The sequence below is a fragment of the Marmota flaviventris genome, chromosome 9, assembly GCF_047511675.1.
Source record: "Marmota flaviventris isolate mMarFla1 chromosome 9, mMarFla1.hap1, whole genome shotgun sequence".
In the NCBI taxonomy this organism is placed as follows: domain Eukaryota; kingdom Metazoa; phylum Chordata; class Mammalia; order Rodentia; family Sciuridae; genus Marmota; species Marmota flaviventris.
Genome location: NC_092506.1, coordinates 67,328,176 through 67,351,742, shown reverse-complemented (window position 1 = coordinate 67,351,742; position 23,567 = coordinate 67,328,176).

Genomic DNA, 23,567 nt, shown 5'->3' with positions numbered 1-23,567 from the left:
GGGCTCCTTCCATCCTCCATGGCTCATAAATTGCTGTGGTCAGAAAAGTCTTACTCAGATAACCCTTGAGATTCAGCAAAAGAAAATGGAAGTGACGGGCATTTTGGGTGGCAAGGGAAAATATTTATAATGTTAAGGAACACAAGTAAATTTCCAAATTATGTTAAAAAAACAGGACTCAATTATATTTCTTTAAAAATGAGCATAGCAAAGGAAATGTACCAGTGTGTCCATAGAGATCATTGCAGAGAGATGAGATCATAGATAATTTTTTTCTATTTATTAACATGTCTCTGTACCTTGCAGATTTTCTGCAATTAATACAGCATACACATACACACACACACACACACACACACACACACACCACATTGGTAGTTTTCCTTTCTATGGTTTCAGTTGCACAGTGGTCAACTGTAAAATATTAAGTGGAAATTTCCAGAAGTAAGTAATTCATAAGTTTAAGTTGCACACAATTCTAAATAGAGAGATGGAATCTCACCATCCCACTCCATCCTGCTCAGGGTAAGAATCATCTCTTTGTCCTGCATATTCACCCTGTGTCTGTTATTTGCCCATTAGTCACTTCACAGCCATCCGGGTTATCAGATCATGTCTGTCATGGCACACCATGCGTGTCTCCAAGTAGTCCTTATTTTTCTAAAATAGTGTCTCTAAAATGCAAGAATAGTGATGTTGACAATTTGGATATGCCAAAGAAAAGTCAGGAAGGGGTTCCTTTAAGTGGAAAGGCAAAAGTTCTTGACTTAGAAGAAAAAAAAATCATATGCTGAGAGTATTAAGATCTACAGTTACAGTAAGATATGTTGAGAAAGACCACTTTCACATAGATTTTATTATAATATATTCTTATAGTGATCTATTTTATTAGTAGTTATTATTGCTAATCTATTGTGTTTCATTTATGAATTAAACTTAAAAAACTAAATAAATGTGTAAATTAAATAGGTATGTATGTATAGGAAGTCATATAGCAACTATAGGGTTCAGACTATAGTTTTCAAGTATCCACTGAGGGATCTTAGAATGTATCCCACATGGATAAGGAGGAGCTACTATATATAACAATTTTATAATAAGGAAAAGTATAATGTCTACCCCAAAACTAGAGAGTAAAACTGTCAGAAAGGGTAATCTCTTGTGAGAGCTGAGTCTCCCACAGGCAATGGGTTGGGAGAAGCAGCCTTGGTCCTCAGCCCAGCGGGAGAAGAGTCTGAATTCTGTCCTCATCTATCACCATGTGAAGCTCAGGCAATATGCAGCCTTGTCTAGGTCACTTCCCCCTCATCTTCAAGATAAGTTTATGAGTCTGATTTTGCCAAGATACAAGGTTTCTCCTCACTCTGGTATCTTGTGAAAAAGAAAGAGTGCTTAAAAGATCTGGAAGATCTGAAAGATTTGAAAGAGCAGGCCACTGTCAGCCTCCCAGCCTCTAGCCCTGGGGACCACAGGGACTTCCCAAATGTATCCCTCAATGGCTGGGTTCAGTGGCTGGCTGGGATTCATAACCATGGACTACAGCAGCTGAGGCAGGCATCATCCTGGGACCAGAGTGACCAAGGATATTGTTTTAGCTCAGTGGACTATAGAATGAGAGAGCTTCAGGGGACTGGAAGCCCACCTGGAGATGTGGCATTCCCAGAGCCCTAGTCTGGCTGGGCCAGACACACCCTGGAGACCACACCACACTCACCTTATGCTTAGGGACTCCATGGACCCAAGACCTTAACCTGAGTCTTGGGTGACCATGAGTTTTAATCTCAGAGGATAAAAATGAATTATCAAGTAAATTCAGAGTTCAGGCATTGACCTCCTCTAACAAAGTTTTACCAGCCCTACCCTGCCTCCCCCAAGTAAGACCACATACTCCTCCGCAGCATCCTGGACTTCCCTCACGTACACTGACCTTCCCATGTAGAACTGCTTGGTGCGTCTCCCCTGCCAGCCTGCAAGCTCCTTCAGGTGGGTGAATCTTCATTCACCCAGCACAGTGCCAGCTCAGTATACATGAGGGCTCAGCAAACTATGGCCCACTGCCTGGTTTTTAATAAAATTTCATCAGCATACAGCCATGCTTCTTTGTTTACATATTGTTGGCAGCTGCTTTTGTACCATAATGGCAGAGTTAAGCATTTTCAACAGTGGCCTTTGGTCCACAAAGGCTAAAATACCTATCTATCCCATTAACAAGTTTGCCAGTATCTAATGTATCAGTGTGCTAGGGGTACCATAACAAAATGCCACAGACTGGGTGGTTTAAACAGCGAAAGGGATTTTTCTTAAAGTTCTGAAGGCTCAAAGTCCAAAAGGAAGGTAACCACAGATTGATATCTTCTGAGTCCCCTCCCTTGGCTGTGGATGGCAGTATTCTTTCTGTGTCTTCACATGCTCTTCCTCTGTGTCTATGTCTCAATGTCCTCTTCTTATAGACACCTGTCATATTGGATTGAAGCCCAACCTGATGATGTCAACTTAATTACTGTCTTAACGAGTCTACAGCCAAACACAGTCACTTTCAAAGGTACTGGTTAGGGCTTCAGTGTATGAATTTGGGGGACACAGTTTATCCCATCAGCCCTGTTATAGATCCTTGATAAATGTTACATGAGCTGAGCCTTTTCAGCCAACATAGTGATGGACGTATACTTTGTGCTCAATCAACCTGGGTCCCTCACCTTTGCCTCAACAATATCCAAGTGGCATATTTAAAATTATAAAGGTTAATGAGGACCATTTCCATAGAAATGTAAATTAAAGATCTGCTTATTTTAGCATCATTCCAACATTCATTCACTGGTTTCTGGAAACATCTTTTACACCCACACTTGTGTTCCTTCATAGTTTGGGATATTTCTGTATTGTACATCTCCCAATCCAAAATAAATAAAGAAACTATAAACCCCATCTTACCTTCTGCGTATTGACAATAACAGTGTAGAAGCTGAAAAAGAAAAGGCATGAAGCCCTAATGGAAATGCTGTCACAGGGGAGCCTTGCCCAGATGCCAACGTAAAGGGTGTGAGGGTTTTACACATCTTAATTGTGAAATGCCAACCCCCCTCAAAAAAAAAGTCAATTATCACTCCTTCCCCAGATGTGTTCAGAGTGGAGTCCCAAAGCCACACATTCCCAAAGCTTGACCATAAGTTAGGCAGATGGACAAGGGCTAGATGCCACAGTGAAACCCAACAAAGGGTGCTCATCCCAAGGAAGGCTGAGCAGCTGTCAGCAGCACATTAGAAGGGCTGTTGGTCTTCATGTAGCCCCTGGTTTACTACCTAAGAGGCATCAGGACCTAGAGCATACTGTCGGGCAGTCTAAACCTGCTTCTCTTCTTACTAACAAGTATCTGTGGTCACATGGTTTAGCCTCACTGTGCCCACCACACCCTGCCTGCTCCTGTGAGTATCAAGGGCATTGCACATAAGTGTTCAGCACAGCACTGGCTCCTGGAGACTCTTGGTGAACTGAAACTGCCTTCCTGCAGCCACCCCAGCTGCCCTCTTGAGGCTCACCCCTTGCCCACAAGCACCTCCACACTCCGAGCCACACCTAACTGGGCTATTCCCCAGAGGTGCTGGGGAATAAAGGAGGACTTTCCCTCCTCCACACCTTTGTATCTACCATCCCTGCCCCTTGGAATGTTCCTAATACCACGACAAATGGCCTTTTAAAGACAAAAGACAGTATCATCTCTACAGAACTGTTCTTGACTCTCCCCCTTCCCAGAGCAGAATGAACCCTTCTCTACCCTGCACCTCCACTCTCTGAGGATTTCCAAGGCCTGCAACATTATGGGCCAAGGGATTCTGAAGTGAATGAGCTCACAGCATGTTGGGAATACCTTTGTTGTATCAGACAGTAGTTTTGCATATTGGTGATACCCAGTTCTTTCTGCTAGAATGTGATTTCCATAAGGAAGGATGCTGGGGTTTTCCCATCTCCAGGACCTGGCACTCTTAATAAATGGAGATTTTTTTTTCCATTTCTAACCTGTGATTCTATGATAGAATGAAAAGAAAGTATTAGAGATGTGAAGTACTAACAAACATTTAGGGTGTTCTTGAGAGAAAATAAGCAAGCTTGAAAATGATAATAGCAGTGCTATTTATGGAATGCCTACTTATTACCAAGCCCAGGGCTTGGCACTTGCACCAATGTACTACTACTGTTCAGTCTTCCCAGTGACACTGTGGGTTTGTTCTCCTGATCTCAGGGAGCCGCATAGCCATGTATTTAGGAACTGGGTCTTTGGAGTCAAATAATTTGGGTTTCATTGCTTAAATAGCTGAGTAGTTTGAGGTAACACAACTTGCACATCTGTTTCTTAATGTGTAAAATGGGAATAAAAATAGGACCCAGTCACCTGGCAAGTATGCTCTGGGCCCTGATGCCTCTCAGGCAGCAAACCAGGGGATACATGGAGTGGAACAGGTTGTTGTGAGAAGAAAACACATAGTAACCAGTAGGAGGAGGCAGATCAGAGGCTCAGTACATAGTAAAAGCTCAACAAAATTAGTTTCCATTACAGTTGTGGTTGTCCCCATTTTATAAGTAGCCACACTAGATGTGGGCCCAGTATGCCTGACTCCAGTGGATCCCCATGAGCTCACTCAGCCCGGCCTCAGCTCAGCTTGTTCACTCCAAGCACTTTTAGAGGAGGCAATGAAAGGGACAAGAAGTACCCCCAACCCTTCTAAAAGAACATGCGGAGACAAGATTCCTCATCCATTCCTTTAGGACATGTGGATTTCTTTCCATTATTAGTAAAGGAAGCTTGCTGCAATGCCACGTTATTTCTTCCAAAGTTACCCTGTCTGAAAGAATTAAGAAATCAAGAGGAGGTTTATTTTAGTTTTGTGCTTCAGACTGAGAATACAAGGGGAGGCAATGCAGTTTGTGATTAGGGTGATCATAGGACAGAACATTGCCCACGAGAGTCTCAGGGTACTTTGGTTGTCCCACTGTAACTATCAGTAACATTCCCTTTCATTTTCAAAAGTGTTCCAGCAAGGAGAATAAATTATACGGCCCTCTATTTATAATGGAAGGAGCAAGTGTCTTGGAGTCATGGAGATCTTGATTTAAATTTCAATCCTACCACTTACTAGCTATCCATCTGGGGCAATAACTCTATCTGTCTGAGCTTCACATTCTCCTGTAACATTCATCCAATACTACATGTTTTCTAGGGGGTTTTGAAGACTCAGAAAATGAGAGAATTATGGAAAGCACCTGGTACATAGTAGATGCTCTGTGAAGGTAATTCTCCTTCACTTACTCTACTTCCCCGTTCACCAACCCTATATAAGTCAGAAAAAAAAAATGTGATTTTGTAGTTCTCCAAGTACTTCTTTTGGTTATATACTCATTTAATTTAACTTACAAATGGGGAAGACCATCCCAGATCCTAAAGATGATATAGGTATTCTGGCAAATATCTCTAATATGGGAAACCTATAATAAGTCCCCAGAGGAAACACAAGAGGTCACAGGGTTCAGAGCAGGAGTGTCACCTCTGGTTTGTGGACTTCCAGAAGAAATATAGCACTGGGGAGATATTCTCAAATGATGGAATTGAATGCAAAAGGCAGATTTGAAGATATTCCAGGCAAAGGAAAGAGCCTGAGGTCACGACAATATGAAGTGAATGTAGTAGTTCAATTTAACTGACTACTGGGTAAATTGGGACAGACTTAGAAGGCCCTGAAAACAGAAGTAAGCCATTGGGAGTTACTGAAGGTCTGTGAGGAGGGAGACTGGTCCTACCACTGCTGAGCTTCGGGAACATTCTCTGGGTGCTGTTGAATAGAATTGATTCCAGGCAATGCAGAGAGGAAGGAGGTGGGACACCCAACTAGAAAGCTATCCTGTGAGCATTGTGGAGTCAACTTTATACTCAAGGGTGCAGTATAACTGGCCCCTATTGCCTCCTAAAATCTGCAGATTCAAGAAATCAAGGCTTTATTAACAGAATTACAACCATTCGCCTTAAGAGTGAATCAGATTGGTTTTGTCCAATTTCTGCTCATAAGCCAAGTTCATTGCTAGTCAACTGGTTAAAAAAAAAAAAGCTTTGAAGAGTTCACATTGATCAACTCTGTGATCAGGTGTTTCATATGATAGATGACATTGCCAACTGTTTCTTCAAGGACTTTTCATCCATTTTTCCCATTTTTTTGTCTTGATCTTTCTAGTCCTTGTAATATTTTCACTTCTAGGAGGCTAACCCAGAAACATTGGCCTGCATGGTTCTCAGACTCATTCCCTGTCAGTTAGGGTGTCTAAGCCTATATTCTATATTCCTCCCAAAGCACAGACTATGACTGTGCTTATTTGGGAATGTCATCCCAGTGAGAAGAAATGTAAGAAAAGGGAAAAGAGGAGAAGCCAAAATAAGAATTTGATATTGCATTGATCACCGCTAAAGAAACAGTCTCTCAGGACTGTTCTAATAGGAACTTCCCTCCCGAAACCTTATAAATTGCAATACAGTCTGAGGGAGGAAAGGGAGTAGCATTCATCCTTCAGGACATCCCCCATTTTGTCATGGATGGCCCCTCGGGCATTAACTCCTCTGAACTTAATAGTGGCTTATAGCTGAGTAAAGGAGGCTCCACAGGTGTCTCAGAGGTCCCAGGGAACCAATAAAGGGTACACTGCCTGGGTCCTAAGGTGAGGTGCTGCCAATCATACCTACACAATGCTGTGGAAGCCTGCATAAAACTGGTCATCAGGTCAGTGACTGGGGCAAGACATTGAGCCAGGAGGATACTGCAACCTGTCACAAGGGGCATCCTGTGTATAAGGTCAAGTCCAGAATGAAGCTGCTCTACCCTAGGGGTTTGCACTCTATGTGTAGTTGCAGATAAAACATTTCACTAGCAATGTTCCCACACAGCCCCCTTGAATGGCCAGAAATTCCAAAAAGTAACACTGGATTATATAGAAAGAAAAATAAAAATTATATATTCTGCCGGATGATATGATAAGCAAAGTAATGGTTTAACAAGCTAAGTATGATACTTTGCCTCATGTTCTGAACTTTCTGATGCAATACCAATATCTTCCCTGCTTTGCAAGCGTAGCGACCATCACTGAACCTTTCCTATGTCTATTCAGGTTGCTGCTGTTATTTTAGATTCCAACACTCACAGCTGTCTTTCAGGTATCTTAGTTTTCATTCTATGTTCACTGAAATGAAGACTCTTATTAACTGCCCAGGGAAATTTTCAAGAGACCCATTGATTCCATACATTTCCCCTTTAGTTCAGTTTTCGTTATCTGTAAAATAGGAATAGCAAAAACTATTTCTCTATAGAAATTTCATGAAGCTAAAATGAGATCTATGTAATAATGTGCATGAAGCACCTAGTTTGGCACTTGGTATATTGGAGTATAGCATTTAAAATTCTGTTTGGGGGGCTGGGGTTGTGACTCAGTAGTAGAGTGCTTGCCTAGCACATGTGAGGCACTGGGTTTAATTCTCAGCACTGCATATAAATAAATAAAGGTCCATTGACAACTAAAAAGTATTTTTTTAAAAATTCTGTTTTGTTTCAAGTAACTGAAAAATCACAGTAGCTTAAGCAACATAGACACTTCTTATTCTTTTTCATTTAAACATTAATATAATACCACATCCAGTTATGAAGTATTCTACTAGCTTTCTTCCCCAAAACAACTAGAAAACTAAAGTGACAGATTTTAGACATTTGACAAAAAGATTGCACATGACTATGAAATAAAGTAAGATAAGGTAAGACTAATAATTGTCCGTATTTCTGCTGAAGTCTCTCTCCCTAGAATAGAGAGGAAGAACGCCAGCAGAGTATGGACAGTTCCACAGAAACAGAGTTTAAGGAGACAGGCAGCTGAGATTTGCAAAGAACTAGATCAGAGAAGAAAGCACTATGCACAGAAACTCCAAAAACTTAGCATAGAAATCCATTTGAATTTGGAGCTTAACACTAAACTGTACATGCACAGCATGAAATTCTACCAGGGCAGGAAAACAACAATGAACAGAAAGAGAATAATTACGAGAAAGCTGCTAGCTAAAAGACTCAGAGTTTGAACCTCATTGAACCCTCATTCTGCAGGGACTCTTAAAAAGGTCACATCTTAGAGAATTAAATTATCCCTAGAGTAAAGCTACTCTTGACCTGCCCTAACAAAGCTTCTCAAAAACCCAAAACGATCAAGCTGACCTATAAGTAAATCAACTTCTTATTAAAATTAAACTCAATGCTTTCTAAAAAACAAAATCCGATTGGGTATGGTGGTGCACAACTATAATTCCAGCAAGTAGGGAGGCTGAAGCAGGATGATTATAAATTCGAGAACAGCCTCAGCAATTTAGTGAAACTCCCCGCAACTTAGTGAGACTCTGTCTCAAAATAAAAATGAAAGGATTGGGGGTGTAACTCAGTGGTAAAGCACCCCTGGGCTCAATCCCCAGTACAAAAAAAAAAAAAATCCAGACATTCTACAATCTAATATGCATAATATCTAGCATCTAGTAAAAGTTACTAGATGTGTGACTAACTGGAAAATGTAACTCATAGTAGGGAGTAAAATCAATCAATAGAAAGAGAATCAGAAGAGCCAGGTACAGTGGCACAAGTCTATAATCCAGTAGCTCAGGAGGCTGAGGCAGGAGGATCACAAATTCAAAGTCAGCCTGAGTAGCTTAGCAAGGCAGTGTCTCAAAATAAAAAAATAAAAGGTGCTGGGGATGTGGCTAAGTGCTCCTGGGTTCAATCCCTGTATTAAAAACAGAGAGAGAGAGAGAGAGAGAGAGAAGAGAGAGATTTTTTTTTAAACTCTTATAAATATATTCAAGTATTTCAAGGAAAAAATAAGCATGCTAGAGAAACGAAAGCCATTAAAAAGAACAACAAATAGAACTTTGAGAAATGAAAACCCTAATATATAAAATAAAATGTTTTGCATAAGCTTGCTAGATGATTGAATTCAGCATAAGAGAAAAAAAAAAATCCATGAACTTGAACTTGAACACAAGACAACGGAGATCTGCCAAACTGAATCACAGAGAGAATAATGCCTGGAAAAATAATACAGAGTTAGTGACCTATAGAAAAATACAAAGCGATTTAACATACATATATTGGAGTCCTAGAAATGAAGTGGTAAGCGGAAAAAGGAGGGGACGAAAAAAGTTGCTGTCCTAATGTCTTCCAGATTTCCAAATCCAAAAAAAGTGTACAGATTCCAAGAAGGATAATCACAAAATTACCCCAATGCATATCATAATCCAATTACTAAAAAGGAAAGGAAAAACCTGAAGGGCATTGAAAGAAAAGGCCACAACTACATAGACAAGAACAAAGATAAGACTTTCTGAAGGCTTCTTATCAGATGCAAACCCAACTAGAAGGCAACTGAATAACACCTTAAAAATTCAGGAAATCAAGAGGTCTGGAGGCAGCTCAGTCCAGGTGGCACTCCACAGCTCTTTCCTTGATTGACTCAACAACCTCAGCACAGTGCTGAGGTGCTGCACCAGGGTGAAAGATGGCTGCTGAAGTTTCTACCACTGCATCCACACTCCAGTCAGAGGAAATAGGAAGGGAGGAAAGAATCACATTCCCTTTCTTTAGGGAAACTTCCTCTGCACAGCACACAAACACTGAGTGGAATGTAATTGCATAGCTACATTCAGGTCAAGGGAGACTGGGAAATACAGTGTTAATTCCAAGGACCAAGTATCTTAACCCGATAAAAATCTGGGGTCCCTTTCCTCAGGAAGCTGGAGAGAATAGGTATGAGAGGCAATTAAGTTTTTTCCATAAATATTAATATGTTCAATAAATGTTCGCTCATTTCTTTTCTTCATGCTACTGTTAACAAGATGAATAACCTTGAGTGATTAACAGACCTTTGTCAACAAAATGAAGTTGGAGCAGGTGATGTGCAAGAGTCCTTCCAATTCTGACCATCTTTCTTTCAACCTTCTTGCTGGCATAAAATGACGCATAGCAGGTATCCTTCCATTAGACCAGCCTGGCCTCCAGGTCAAACCTGGCTCATCACCCATTTTTGGAAATTAAGTTTTATTGGAACACAGTCACATCCATTCAGTTGCTTATAACCCAAGGCTGTGGACATGCAACAATGGCACCAGTGAGCATTTGGGAGGGTGATATGGCCCCCAAAGCCTAAAATACTTATTCTCTGCTTTTAACAAGGAAAGTTTGCCAATTCCTGCATTAGACAAAAAAAAAAAAAAAAAGAATTCATGGGACCAAGCAATTTAAGAAAACTGTGCTTTCAGCAAGGTATGTCTTTCTTCTCTTCCATTTACTCCTTCATTAGCTTATTTTCTAGTTTGCAAATGAATACAGTATGGTGTTCTCATGACTTCAAGAGAGGTGAATGTAGATATTCTGCCAAAAAAATAAATGGTGGAGTATTTTCTTAATTCTTGAAAAACTTTCATCTGTCCTTGAAATATCAGGTTTTAAACACAGTAAGCTTCCTTCCCCAAAATTATACTGCCAAAAAAAAAAAAAAAAAACATTGTTTTGGAACATATCCCAAAAATGTGAGTACATAAGGGATGAAATCCTGGCAAAAATGCTGAAAATCATTTTGCATTTGTAGAGTGTTTTCTCACATCAAGGAAAAGGATCATAACCCAGGGGAACTCAGAAAGAAGAGAAAGCAGGAAAGGTCTGTCTGGGACTCAGACTAAAGAAAATCACTGGCTAGTTAAATTGGCCCCTAAAGCAGGTTAGCAGAAGTTCAGTTTATAAGGAATAAAAAGAATATGGTAAATCTGAGACTGGCCCACAGTGGTTAAGGCCCAGCAGATGCAATGCCTATCAGCATTGATGTCCGAGCTAGGAAAGTGATAGCTGTCCTTCAGAGAGAAGGACTCATTCAGTGGTTTCTTAGGTAACGATGGACAGGTTCAGGCCTCCAGGGCAGGGTTCTGAAAAACACCAGTCAGCATGTCCTTCTCAACAAGTAGCCAGAAACTAAAATAGACTCTATGTGAGGCCAAAAATATATGAGTTTTGGTGACTACACAGGATCCCGTATTTCCCCCTCTAGTTTCACATATCAGCTCAAAACTCCTAAGGCATGAGTTACAATATGTCTTCTCTGGACCTCAGTTTCCCCCATTTATAAATTGGGGGTGTTAGCTATCCTGCAAGATGGCTGGGATTTCCACAGAATAAGTACTTGACAAGTAATGCATACTGCCATCAGCACCAACACCACCACCCCCGTCATCATCATCATAATCAACCTCATCATTTTGGTGTCAGGATGCCAGGTGCAAAGTAGCAAGTTGACCACTGTGGGTCAGCTCCTGATTAGATCTAGTCTGGGAGGTAACAGAGCTGAGTCCAGGGCTAGAGGCATCAGTGTCTGTAGAAGAATAAAACTGAATATGGCAGAACTAAAGAATGATACAATTTCTGTGGTTTCTGAGCTCTCCAGAAAGACTCTGGTCCCTACCCTGGGGACCAGAGTCCACAGAAGTGAGTGGACAGCAAAGCAAACAAGTAATTTAAGGACAGAGTCTATCATCTTGAGTCACTTTCCAGGAGAAGAGGGAGTAATTCTCATTTTTTAAAATGTATACACAAGGTATCCAGGACTCCACACCTTGCTCTTTGTCATTTCTCAGAAAGGTGGATCTTTGCTGAGATGTCGTTGTGTCTTGCTCCCTTGCTTTTCCTAAGTTTCTGTTCAAATCTTAGCTTTTCAGAGAAGCAGTCCATGACCTAATCTGGAGCCATTCTCCCAATCCTCCCCCTGTCTCCTTACTTTGCTGCTTTATCCACCAAAAATCATATTTCCCAACCCATTTGGCATTTATTTTGTCTGGTTTAACCAATTAGAAGGCATATTTCATGAAGCTAGACACTTTTCTTTGTTATCTAATGTCTCTGTACCTACAAGTATATGAAAAGCGGTAGCTAGGCAATGAGTATTTGTTATATTTTTGAATGAATATATTCCACCTGCCTCCAGAAAAAAAAGAAATGATTTTGTTTTTAAAAAATAGATTATGACTGGGTGTGGTGGTGTACACCTGTAATCCCAGCAGCTTGATAGGCTGAGGCAGGAGGATCCTGACTTCAAAGACAGCCTCAGCAAATTAGTGAGGTCCTAAATAACTCAGTGAGACCCTGTCTCTAAATAAAAGTACAAAAAATGGCTGAGAATTTGGCTCAGTGGTTAAGTGCCCCTGTTTAAACCCTGGTACCAAATAAATAAATTAAATAAATAAATACAACCAATCTACAAATAGTAGAAAAACAAATGTCCATAAAAGACAGAATTCAAGTAGAGAGAGGGGGAAAAAGGAAAAAAAAATACTCTAGAAAATCTAATCCACTACAGGGACACAACCACATCAATGTTTAGAGCTGCACAATTCACAATAGCTAAACTGTGGAACCAACTCTAGATACCCTTTAGTACATGTATGAACAAAGAAAACGTGGCATGTATACACAATGGAATATTACTCAGCAATAAAAGAGAATAAAATCATGGTATTTGCAGGTAAATGGATGGAGTTAGAAAAGATAATGCTAAGTGAAGTTAACCAATCCCAAAAAGCCAAATGCCAAATGTTTTCTCTGATATAAGAAGGCTGATTCATAATGGGGTAGGGAGGGGGAATGGGAAAAATAGACAAATTCTAGATAAAGCAGAGGGGTGGAAGGAGAAGGGAGGAGGCAGGGGGTTAGCAATGACAGTGGAATATGATGGACAGTATTATCCTAAGTACATGTATGAAGACATGAATTAGTGTGAATATACTTTGTATACAACCAGAGATGTGAAAAATATGTGTAATAAGAATTATAATGCATTCCACTGTCATATATAAATAAAAAAATAATTAAAAAGGAAAAAAGAAAAAGAAAACCTAATCTATGGACACGATTGCAGTTGTCATAGTCCTGTACATCTCAGCAGCCAAGGCCAAAAGAGAAAAGAAAAATAATGATGATCAGCCAGGCGTGGTGGTGTATGCCTGTAACCCAGCAGCTCAGGAGGCTGAGACAGAAAGACTGCAAGTTCAAGGTCAGCCTTAGTAATGTAGCAAGGCCCTAATCAAGTTAGTAAGACTCTGTCTCAAAATTAAAATTTTCTTAAAGAGCTAGGGATGTGTAGTTCAGTGGTTAAGTGCCCTTGGATTAAATTCCCAGTACCAAGAAAAAAACATGATGATCAAAGAAGATTGATTTTTCCAGGAAAAAAACATATTTAAAGTTACTGATTTTCAAACATTTTCATAGTAACATTTTTTCTTCCCATAAAATGTTACCAAGAATTCTAATGAGATAAACAAAAGTCTATTTAGCTCCAATTTATTTTTTTAAGTTCAAAATGTAACATTGACTTATAAATCAGTGAGAACAATGAGGTTATGAAGTTACAACCTAAAAATCAACCTCAGTATTCTTTTATGTCTCCATATTGTATAGTTTTGCCAGTCTCCAAAATATCCTCATTTGCACATATAAGTAGCTGTGGACGGCACATTTTTAACAGCTTGCTTTGTGATCTCAGGATGCTCCTCAAACCAATTGGTCCAGAAGCTTTCTTTTCAAAGTTGAATCACTAATGACCTCCAACACCTTGCCTTTTTTTGTTTTTATCATGAATATAAAGGACAGAAAAAGAACATCCAAGAGTTACAATAAACAATATAACTATTCCTAATCCAATAATGCTGCATAGTACAACATTCAGGTGTGCCTACTATTTTTTACCCACTGTCTGCTTTGTTGTAACAGAAGAATGCAAAGAATAGAGGCACCTGAGCCTTGCTAGAAATAGACTACACAATGTTCTCCGGATGCCCTGAGCGGCAGGGGTGGATGAACATGCATGAGCAGTCTGAGCAAGCCTGACTTAAAAAACAAAAAATACAGAGCTAGACTGCCTGATCAGTGACAGTTATGCAAGAAGTTCAGAACGGGCACTACAAAAGTGTGTATAGACTAGAAGAGGGACCCTGCATCTATTGTACATGATACATGCACGTGTGACCATGTGCATGTATGTGTGCATCCTCACACAGATCTGATGATGTCTGCTTTGATGGTTAAGATCTTTGACTAAACTGGAATTTATTTTCATGAGAGAAACGAGGGAGCATCAAACTTTCCTGTTTTCCTAAAAGCTAGGCGTTTGTCCCAGCAAATGCCTATTTATTGAAGAATTTGTCATTTGATTCAGTGTCACCTTTGATCCTTTACCAAATTCCCATATGTTCAGGTTCTGTTTCAAGATCTTTTCTCCCTATTTCATGAGAAAGCAAAACCTTTTTAAGTTTGAATTTGGATCAAGCCTCTGTAGGAGCCTGTAGCATCTCTGTGGACTGCTGAGGTTTCCCAGTTAGTCTTAATTGACATCAAGCTCCACTGCAGTGGAGACCTCCATGCCCAGCACCCGAGCTTACCACAGAATCCAAGCCCCTCCTAGTCCTGCTTCTCACCCAATGCAGGGATCCCAACCCCCAAGCCCAGGTCAGAGTCAGCCAGGCACTGTCAGAACATTTTCAGGATAAGAAGTCAAACACCTAATATGATCACCTGTCTTAATGTTGGGTAGAAATGTCTTCCTTTTATCTGCTCCCTCAAGTTTCTACCTATTGATCTAATTCACTTATTTACAAACACAGAGAAAAGGCTTTATTCCTTTCCACATGACCATCTACTTGAAAAAAGAGACCATGTCTTCCTTTAGCCTTCTCTGATTCATGGTCTTAATCTCTATTTCCTTCAATGAATGCTGGCAAATCCCAAAGGACAGAGGCAGAACTTGTAAAATTAGGTATTTGTAGTAGAAATAGTCCTGAATAGAGAGCCAGAACATCTCAGTTTAAGTCCCAGCTGTGTGAACTTAAACTAATCATTCAAACTCTTTGAGCCTCAGGCTGGGGATGTGGCTCATGCGGTAGCGCACTTGCCTGGCATGCGAGCGGCCCGGGTTCGATCCTCAGCACCACATACAAAGATGTTGTGTCCGCCGAAAACTAAAAAATAAATATTAAAAATTCTCTCTCTTAAAAAAAAAAAAAAACCTCCTTGAGCCTCAGTTTGTTTACGCATGAAATCACTATTATGATTCCTATCAACATAAATGAGAGTTGGTAACTATAGCCACAACATCACAAGACTTTGCCTGAAAGGTTAAAAATAGGTCTCTTTCTCCTACCTGCCCATACGAAACACATCCGCATCCTTAGCCAGATTCTTACTGCTCAGACTTCATGCCCAGATAATATTTTTATTTCATTATCTGAGGGGGAAAAATAATGCACAGCCAGAATTGCACCAACTGATTCTAGGGACAGACTTTTTTTTCCTTCATTCACATTGGACAATGTCTGCATGGGATAGAAATGTATTTGCATCTCTTTGCTCTCTGGCTTAGTTTCCCATCTCACATTTGAAAACTGACACCCAACACTGGTCATAAATATCAGGGCTGAAAGGGAGACAGCTCCATCAGTGCAGAATGTGGTGGGTTATGCTGGAGAAGGGAACAGCTGGGAGAACAGTTCATGACAGAACACGTATGTCCCCGTACTATCTTCAGAGCACAGCGTCCTTTCCCTCACATGTGTAAGGAAGCAGACATGGTTTGCTTTGTTTGCAAACAAGAGGATTCATAAAGTCAGTGAGTGCCATTAAGGTTTCAGAAGAGGAAGCAGAGTCATACTCTTCCTGAGGTTCTGTAAGGTGCTTGATGTACACATGGTATTCGGAGAGACTCAGTCAGCTTGAACAGTGCAGGAGGTGTTTCCCCGTTGCTCAGTGGCTTATGAATATTTAAAGGTAATAAATGTCACATTAAGTGTTTAACGATCTTGTTTACATGTAAAAGTCCTTGAGAAGGGTCTGTTAAAGATGAAGCTGATACCAATTTCAAAATGTCTTTATTCTATTTTCCCCCCCTTTGGGGACAAAAAGATGTCCTTTAATACAATAGGGATTTAGAGGATGCTGAGTCCTAAATTTTAAAAGTAGTATAAGTAGGTATTAGAATTTGTTCTTTAGCGTTTTTCAAAATGACATTATTTCCATTAACAAAAAGAGAAAACTTCAGAAGGAAGTTCCCTTTCTCCCAACTTCAATATTTGCCTGTTTTGGGAATTAATCTAGCTACAAGAGGAAGTCAATCAAGGCTACTGATTGATGGTAAAGGGACCTCAGGCTTTAGGTTAGATAGAGCCGGGTTTCAACTCTTTGTCTTATTTACGGGGTATCTGGGCAAGTCATTCAACCTCTTTGCACCTCAGTGTCCCTTGTCTGTAATCTACCTCTTTGGGCCACTGTGAGGCTCAAATGGCATCAATTGATGAGACAGGAGTCAAAGCAACTGACACGTAGATGCTTAGCATATGCTTGTTATAAAATTATAATTACTAAATATATTCACTGTGCAACCTACTTTATACAAGACTAAAACTCTAGCAAATGAGACCTTCAATAGAATGTCCAACACTCCAGACAATGAAATATGTTTTGGGATCTACAGCATGAGAATACAGGTAAAAGTTGTCAAGTTTCATTCATTTAACTAGGCAGTTGTTGAACAACAATGTTTATATCCACCCTGAGTTAAGAGCTCAGTACCACAGAGGAGAGAGCACTGCTCTCTGCCAGTATCTGAATGAACTCCATGACCCTGCTCCTCACTGAGCTCCAGTTCCCATCTCTAGGTCCTGAAAGTGAAGATAACACTTTGCTGTTGGTGTTGACATATGAATCAACTAGAAGGCCTGCATAGGCCATGAAGTGTTATTGTTTTTTTTTTTTATTCTAATTTGTTATATATGACAGCAGAATGCATTACAATTCATAATATACATGTAGAGCACAATTTTTCATATCTCTGACTGTTCACAAAGTAGAGTCACACCATTCGTGTCTTCATACATGTACTTAGGGTAATGATGTCCATCTCATTCCACCGTCATTTCTACCCCCACTCCCCCTTCCTTCCCCTCCCACCCCTTTGCCCTATCTAGAGTTCATCTAATCCTCCCATGATCCACCCCCATCCCATTATGAATCAGCCTCCTTATATCAGAGAAAACATTCAGCTTTTGGTTTTTTAGGATTAACTAACTTCACTTAGCATGATATTCTCCAACTCCATCTTTTACCTACAAATGCCATGATTTTATTCTCTTTTAATGCTGAGTAATATTCCATTGTGTATATATACCACATTTTTTTTTTTTTACTGAGGGGCATTTAGATTAGTTCCACAGTTTAGCTATTGTGAATTGTGCTGATATAAACATTGATGTGGCTGTGTCTCTGTAGTATGCTGTTTTTAAGTCCTTTGGGTATAGACCGAGGAGTGGGATAGCTAGGACAAATAGTGGTTCCATTTCCAGTTTTCCAAGGAATTTCCATACTGCTTTCCATATTGGCTAAAGTGTTATTGGTTTTTGTTTGTTTTTATTGCATTTGCAATAAAGGAAATTGAACCCAGGGCATTTTGTCCCTGAGTTGCATCCCCAGTCTTTTTTTATTTATTTTTATTTTATTTATTTAGTACCAGGAATTAAACCCAGGGGTGCTTAACACTGAGTCACATTCTCATCTTTTTTTTTTTTTAATTTTGAGGCAGAGTCTTGCTAAATTGCTTAGGGCTTTTTTCAATTGCTAAGGCTGGCTTGGAACTTGCGATCTTCCTGCCTCAGCCTCCTGAGTTGCTGGGATTTCAGGCATACACCACTGTCCCTGGTCTTTTTATTTTTATTTTTTTAAATTTCAAGACAGGGTCTTGCTAAGTTGCTAAGCTTGGCCTTTAGCCTTGAACTTGCAATTCTCCTGTCTCAACCTGTGAAGTCTATGGGATTATAGGGAAGTATCACCATGCCTGGCTATTGTTTTTATTTTCTATTGCTGAGCAAAAATATTACCCAAGCTTACTAAGTTGGAGCAACAAAAAATAAAGTTTCACAGCTTCTGTGGTTTAATGGAGTCTCCTAGTTTAGGGTCTCTCACATGTTACAGTAAAGAGAAGGGGCTACTGGTGAGAGACCAGGGAACCAGGATCATTTAGAACCATTTTAGGAGTCCACTACTACACTCACTCAGAACTGAAGGTTTATCATTTACATCACATAATAAGCAGGTCTATTTTCCGCTGTGAAAACTTTGACCTTTCCTTTCTCATTCTCACATGAGCACCCGATGTCCTGATAGACTGAACCATCCAATTTAACTCTTCTCTTTTTAACTTCTGGTCCACAAGGAACCTTACAATGAGAATACATAATATACAATGAAGGGCAGCAGTGCGTGATAAAACATAAAAGTAATTTGGAATACATATGAAGGCTAAAACTAAAAAAAAAAAAAATGAGGGCTAGAAGGACATAAATATAAATGCTAAGTGACTTTATAAAGATCTCTCAACTTTGAGTTTCTTGACAACCAAAAGCAAAAAGGAGACCCATTAGGTAGTCTTGGGCATCAGAGGAAGAAACAGAATTAATTCTCAAGAAATAGAAAGTATTTAAGTATTTGCTAGAAGTTAATACTTTGTAAAAAAAAAAAAAAATCATTATGAGGTGTACCAAGAGACTCAGTGAATAATGACTGTAACAACTTTCTGGTGGAAATGGAGAGAACAGGTTTGAAGGTAGATTTTGTATCGTTTCTCAATAAAAACCTAAAGCAAAGCTGCTAAATGCAAAGAAAATGTGATACAAATGAAAAGACTTCTGATATTTTAGCTTAACCTAGAAAAAACATCTAGAGTGCCCTTGACCTCTTATATCTTTTTTTTTCCCATCTTATATCTTAAGCTACCACACCATTGGTAGTGACTTCCCACAGGCAATAGAAGCACTGTGATCCCTTATCTGAGCTCAACCAGAAAGAGTATGGTGATTGATTAGTGATGTCTGTCATGGGTGCAGGAATTGGTGGGAATAATAAAGACTGCTCTGGAGTAAAATTTCCAAATTTCTTTTGATCAGAGCCCACTAGTATAAGTCAAAAGAGGCTGTAGCCCATCTATTCTACTCTGGCTTCTTCCTGAATTGAAAAGGACACAGAAATAACAAGCATTAAGGGGCAAGAATAATGACCAAAAGAGAACAAAGCATTTCTTTAACAGTAACAAAATAATCAATTAAAAATAAAATTTTATAGCTTTCACACACTGCATCTCATTATATCTAAAATGCCACCAATTGTAATTCTCACCACTATTTTATGTATTTTACTTAAAAAATATACCAATTAAACTCTGGCATAGTAATTCCTTGATCTTTGTAATTGATATTTACCTTAAAAATAAGGTATATTATGATTGATGAAATAATATCAGAAATTGAAAATTATATCCAACTCGAAATGGCATGGACACACTCTGCTCATGGAGGAGCCCTGTTTTTTGAGACATCACAAGATTCTGCTCCACTGAGCTGCTCAGTGCTGATGGCTAGGGGACAAGGCTCCTTCCACAAGGATCTGAGCATCTTGTCTTCTTTATTTTTCTACTTAATCATTCAATTAATGTGTGTTTGATCTAAATCTAGGTACAGTCTCAAGAGCATGTCACAGAAAAAAAGGGAGCTGGAGACTGAACCCAGAGATTCCAATAGTGTCTAGATTAATCTTTTAAGTTGATTAGTTTCTCAGATCATTTTATCTGAAACATTCCAAACAAGTATTTTAAAGGGAAAAGACATATGTAAAATTGCCTTAAAACACTTTTTCACTTACAGATAAAGCTGGAGGTTTCATTTAGGTGCCTAGTCCATGGTAGGTTCAAAATTAGTGCATGTGCTATTTTTCCAGTCTCTGAATTCTCTGCAAGATGTGATTAATCAAAGGATTGTCCCCTCCACTAAGCACTGTTAATTACTTGGACACTTAACATGGAAACCTCCCAGTGAGGGAGCTGCTTGCCCTGTGCCCACTGAGCCTGACACAGGCCCGCCTGGGATTGCAGGGAATGATTTCTCTTGCATGGCAAAAAATCCCCACCGATCCAAATCAGGCATCCTGATCCAGAAGTGCTTCCAACAAAGGAGCCTGGAGGCTAGGGATGCAGATACAGAGATACCAAGAGCTTACTATTGTGATCCTGGGAGTGTTGCCTAAGATACTTCTCCATCTTATACTTCCATGAGTATATACATTCTTCTGGGATTTAAAAGTCTTAGTGAAGCGATTACAGTCTCTGAAGGCAACATCTCTGGAAAATGACCACCCAGAGAAACAATCTACCTCTACTAGCTCTCCCCAGGGCTTTATGCTGCAGCATAAACCATGGTGGTCCTCAGAGAACCCAGGGATGGTATCAACCAGTCCCTTCTCCAAGGAAGCTCATGGTCTAACAAAGAAGTCAGAAAAATGACCAAGAAGAGGGGGAAAAATCACTGTAAATTATAGCATTAATTACTAGTAACCATTTTTGCTTTCTAAGAGTATGGGGCCTGATTTAATTATTAACAGGATTATTTGTCTCATTTTTTTGTATTCTTCCCCCCACTTTTGGTAATAGGAATTGAACCTGGGATACTCTGCCACTGAGTTACATCCCCAGCCCATTATTTATTTATTTATTTATTTATTTATTTATTGAGACAGGGTCTTGCTAACTTGCTGAGGCTGGCCTTGAGCTTGTGATCCTCCTGACTCGGCCTCCTGAGTTGCTAGGATTACAGCCATGTGCCACCACTCCAAGATATACAGGAAAGGCAAAAACCCAGACTCTAAAATTCCGAACGATGTTTCGACTAACTGACATACCTACAGTAAACAGCCCGTTGTTTAGCAGAACAGACTCTTGAGTCTGTGGACATGGCAAGGTGGTCCTTTCAGAAGAGGGATAGTAGAGAAGAGAGATGAAGAGAGGTGGGTGAAACCTTCTGCCAGAATAAACATATCACTTCAAACCTGCAAAGTCTGCCACATTGACAAATGCCTATGTGCAATGGTTCAAAGGAAAATCAAGGGGAAAGGGGCTCCGTCCCCCATCCAGAGTAATACAGAAATGAGGCAGAACAAAGGAATGGCGAGATGATCCCTTACTGAACATACTCAGCACAAACTGAACCGTGGAAGCAGAAGGAAACCCCATTTACCTGTTCATTCTCTCCCCACACCCTTTCTCTCATCAGAGAGAGAATAAGGGCATTTGAGGCACCCAGTGCCCTAGATGGAGTTCAAGCTAACTTAATTTGAAAGTCAGAGGACAGAGAACCCTAACTGCTTCTGGATTGTATATAGAACCCACTGGAATGCTGACCAGGGTGAAGTGGAGTGTGTGCTGAAGAACAAGGCCAGAATTGTGCTTTGAAATTGCTGAAACACACAGCTTTAAACCTAATCAAAGGAGTTCTTCAATCACCCTAGACAAAGGGGTGTGTGGGCAGAGGTGTGTGTATCTTTAACCAAGAACCCCACAGGCCAGTTTTTGGTAATTCAGGCTCTCAAGTCAAAGTCTCAGGTTCAAGTCCTGTGCCCTGGAACAAGTTGCTTGAATTTTCTAAATCTGGAGCTTCTTTTCTATAAGATGTGTGTGACTGTGGTTCTAGACATCCAATGAGAAGATGTAATGTGCTTTATAACTTAGATGGCTCAGAGCTTCATCCCTAAGGGCTGGTTCATCTGCATTACCCTGACCTTCCCAGGGTTGAGCTGAGAATCTACACCCTCAAGTTAACAAGTGATTCCCTCCCACTGCTCACCTGGCATACAGGTACAGAGTTGCCCTGGTGAGAAGCCACTCCATCACACATCAGAGCCTGGGGGTCAGTGTCTGCCCTTAGGTATTTCTATTTGATGCTGATACTATGAACCATGATTTGATTTTTCTATCTAAGGTGTCTGAAGGTGTCTACCATACAGAGACACTTAAGATTCTATTGGAGGGTGGCTGTCAATTACTAGTGGGTCTTCAAAGGCAGGGCAAGCTATGTTCATGTCAAGGCTTTTATTTGAAGCCAGACCATCCCAAACAAACTGGTCCAAACTGATGTTGTCATTTTAAGGTTATACAGTAATACTTTCACTCATTTTTATAGATTATTGCTAGTATTATTGCTTTTACCATCATCAAAATCCTCATCATCATCCAAGGTCTATAAGCTTCCCAGGACTGCCATAACAAAGTATGGCAAACCTGGAAGCTTGAAATGATAGAAATGTCTTATCTCCCAGTTCTGGGGGCTTGAAGTCCAACCCAAGGTGTTAGCAGGGATTGGTTCTCTTATCTTGCAGGCTCTGGGGAGAGTCTGTTCCATGCTCTTTTCTCCTAGCTTCACATGGTTGCTGGAAATCCTTGAGTTCCTTGGCTTCTGGACATTCAGTCCACCCTCTGCCTGCACCTTCACATCGTGTCCTCCTCTGTGTCTCTGTTTATCCAAACTTCCCTCTTATAAGGACACCTGTCTTTGGATTAGGGCCTACCCTAATCCAGCATGTTCTCATCTTAACAAAATTACCCCAAAAAGGACCCAAAGTCCCACTCCCAGACTCTAGGTGGGCATGAATTTGAAGGAAACACTATTCAAGCTTTGAATTCACAGTGAATATTGTAGATGCCAGTGATGGAACACCACAAGTCTCTGAGCTCTTTATGACACATGAAAATTGTCTCTGTGTGACCCTCTGTTTTCTAGATGGAAAAAACAACCTTGGGTTTCAAAGTCACACTGTGAACAAGGTCCTTACATAGGACCCAGTCCTTATTTCTAGTCCAGTGCATTTTCCTACTCTTCTGCTGTAACTTATAATATTAAAATATTTGTTACCATTTACATTTCAGTCTTCCCAGTCAGGTTAGACACTCTGACTCACTTGTAAATAGAAATAAAAAAATTTGTAGCTCATATGCTTGGTGTGAGAATTAAATAAGAAACTCTACATAAAGCACAGCTGGGGGTGTAGTAGATGCTTATTCAACATCAGAAAATGTCACATATTTAACTTTTCCTCCTTCCCTTTTCTCAAAATAATTGTAGCAGAGAGCAAGATATATAGTCAATGATCAATAAAAATGTGGATTATGATAATTTGAATCTCATTATGGTTCTTCCAAATGCTGCTATAACCAGCCATGCCATTTGGTACCTTCACTAGGTTTGAGGCTGGGCTCCATTTAATAGTCATTTACTGAGCAGTTCCTATTCATCAGGCACTAGTCTAGGCATTGAGGATCAATGCAAAGTAGTATAAAACACAGTCCCTGTTGTCCAAGAACTTGGAATCTTCTGGGTGCATTAATAGTGAGCTGTCATTCAAATCACAGGATGATGAATGCTCTGGAAGAGGGCAAGGTATAGTGCTTTGACAGGAGAGACAATATGATGGATTCTGCCTGGGGTGCAGAGAAGAGTTTTCACAGAGATGCTAATAAAACGGGGTCTCCAAAAGAAAGAGGAATCTGAGGATGGCAGTAGGATCTCAGGCAGAGAAAAGAGCAAAAGAAAAAGCATTATTATACTAAAGTCCGTGTGAGTCTGAGTTGTAGTCAGTACTCTTACAAAAACAGACAGATGGCAT